This window comes from Sapajus apella, unplaced genomic scaffold (genome assembly GCF_009761245.1).
Source record: "Sapajus apella isolate SASKATOON/1434 unplaced genomic scaffold, GSC_monkey_1.0 scaffold23, whole genome shotgun sequence".
Lineage (NCBI taxonomy): Eukaryota > Metazoa > Chordata > Mammalia > Primates > Cebidae > Sapajus > Sapajus apella.
The window spans coordinates 14,352,105-14,355,221 of NW_022436963.1; positions in this window are offsets into that span (position 1 = coordinate 14,352,105).

The following is a 3,117-nucleotide window of genomic DNA, read 5'->3' on the forward strand; positions in this document are numbered from 1 at the left end:
TGCCTGGCGACAGAGCAAGACTCTGTCTCAAAAAACAAAACAAAACAAAACAAAAACAAAAACAAACAAACAACAAACCTTGTGGTATTTAGAATATGAGAGACCTGTAGCTATTTTTGACTCTGCCATTTATTTGCTAGTAGTTTGGATTTGGGCAAGTTACTCAGCCTGTCTCACTCTCAGTTTCCTAGTCTGTAAAATGGGATCGGAATGCTCTGTAGGATTGTTGTGGGATTACATGATACATTATTAGTTATCATTATCACCAGCAATTATTAATCTGATTAATTTTGATGAACACTTTCATATAATCCATGTCAAGCATTTGATAATTCCTAACGCATAGTAAATAATGAATAAGCATTAGTAGTTATTCAAAGGTTATATAATAGAAATTACTTTTGAATATTATTGTTCCTAAGGGTAGAATTATTGCCATCAAAATTCTATTTCTAGTAACCCAGTAGCCTAGATGCTTTTCTTTTGTTCGAGCAGTAGAAACCTGAGATTGATTGCTGCCATTCATTTCAAGGCTTTCAGCAGTGATTGATTGAACTTCACAAGAGTCTAATTAATTCAGCATGTTCCCCTGAACTTCTCATTAGCTTAAGAAGCCTGGTCTCCCTCCTGGTGTTGCAGGAGTAGGAAAACAACATTAGAAAGAATGGCTAAAGTTGGAATAATATGTGACCTCATGCCATCTGATGTCAGCCCATTCTTTTCCAGTATGATACACAGATTTCTGATTCTCAAGAATTTTTCTGCATTAAGAAAATTCATGACATAATGCTTTAACTTTTCTAGCTTGCAGCAAATTTTCCTTGATTGAATATAATCTTGAAAGTGTGCATTAAAAAAAAAAAAAACAGTCATGATGTTAGAGATCAATTCTGTGTGTATCAGAAACAACTCATGATAACCAGTTTTGGCCAGTTCTGAACTCAATAATAGACTATTTGAGACTTTAGCATCCCAAGCAAGAAGGGATGATGGCTTGAACTAGGATAATGGCATTGGCAGTAAGAAAAAAATACGGGGTATGTAATATATTTAGGAAAGTGCTGATGACTTGGATGGTTATGGGAAATGAATAGAAGAGAAAATACATTGGGCACAGGGTAGATAGTGGTGCCATTTTCTCACATGGGGAAGACCAAGGAAATAATGGGCTTAAGAATGTGGAGAAAATCAAGAGTTCTATTTTTTGTATTATATTTGATGTGCATAGTGGACATCTAAGTGTAAACATTAAAGAAGCAGTTGGAGATACAATTTGGGAGCTCAAGGCATAAGTCTTGGAAGGGAACTTCATGAACACCACTCCATCAAGCACATGTTCTCCGTCATGCTATAATACATTATGGGAAGACAGGCATGGTAGCTCATGCCTGTAATCCCAGCACTTTGGAAGTCTGAAGAGGGCAGATCCTTTGAAGTCAAGAGGTCAAGAACAGCCTGGCCAACATGACAAAACCCCATCTCTACTAAAAATACGAAAAAAATTATCTGGGCCGTGGTGGCAGGCACCTGTAATCCAACCTACTATGGAGGCTGAGGCAGGAGAATCACTTGAACACAGGAGGCAGAGGCTGCAGTGAGCCGAGATCATGCCACTGCACTCCAGCTCAGGTGGCAGGGTGAGGTTCTGTCTCGTGTGTGTGTGTGTGTGTGTGTGCACGCGCGCGCGCGTATGTGTGTGTGTGTGTGTGTGTAACACAAATAAACTAGGTCAGAGAAAACTTTGATAAAGGAAGAAATAACAAGAAAACAAACCAAGAGATTAAGAAATAACCTGAGAACAAGAAGGAGATAATGGAGGAAAAGGACTAAATGCTGAGCACCTCTTGACTGAGCTTATACAATACATGCGGCATTGTGCTGCACATTTTTCACACAGTATCTTGCGGAATGCTCACCAGAGCATGTATTACTCCTGAGAAAACTGAGGCTCATGGAATTTTAAGTAACTTATCTGAGTATCATAGCTAGTTATGTGTATAGCTACTTACGTACAGAGCCAAACAAAATCTACCTGATCCTAAAGCCTGCGTTCAGAATAGGTAAAATGTTTGTTTCTCCTTGCCAGTGAAATAATATAATTTGTTGACAATGAACAAGGAACAAGACTTAAGAAAGAGTCAGGGTTTTCCTGGTTTGTAAGATGCCTGTTCATGGAACTTACCCACTGGAGGTCATACCCATGTGTCTGCAAAATACACAGCTTACTTAAAGGTATTGAGGGGAAGAAGAGTAAAAAGAAGACAATTCAAGATAGGGTCACTTGTTAAGAACATGAAGCAGAGGTTTTTGGGTTTCCTTAATTATCATGTATCATTTCTATGCATTACTTATTTATTTTGGTTTTTGTTCCTAAGAACACTCCTTGTCCTTTCCTTATTTTCTAGTAGGCATGTAGATTAAAATGGCCTTTCTACCATTCTGTGCCATCAATTATGGTTTACATTCAGTTGTGTAATCATAACCTTTTGTTATCATTCCTTAGGAGTATTTCTCCAGTAAATCATTGGCTTACTTAATTGAAACATCTACGGGAAAAGCTTTTTTCAGACATAGTTAGATCCAGGAGTTTAAGTTCTGTCATCTGGGCTTTGGCTCTGTCCCCAACTCTAGGCTATATGCAAATCACTTGACTTTTCTTTTTTTTAAGACAAGTTCTATGCATGCAATGGTTACATGGTGTCTGATATTGCACAACACTCTTCTTCATAGTTTAAGATAATGGAGGAGGCGAGAGACGTTGCCTGTCTGTTTATATATTGATGCTCATAAGAGAGATTCTGATTTTCTCATGTGACCATCTCTCTGATCATGCACATCTTTCCACATGCTCATCTCTCCAACCAATCACACAGAAAGATAATTAGCCAGACCTGGGTCACATGCTTTCCCCTGCAGGTACAAGGTAGGCAAGCCCCTGGGATTTACAGTTTCATCAGTACCAAATGGAGCAGGAGAGGGCAGTCTCCCAATACAAAAACAACAAAGATACATTCCAATGCTTTGATTAGATGGAGACCATTGTTGTTATTATTTGCTGTAGCTATCATTGCTACTATTTTTATTCCACTCAGGGGCAGTATTTGAAGCCACATCATA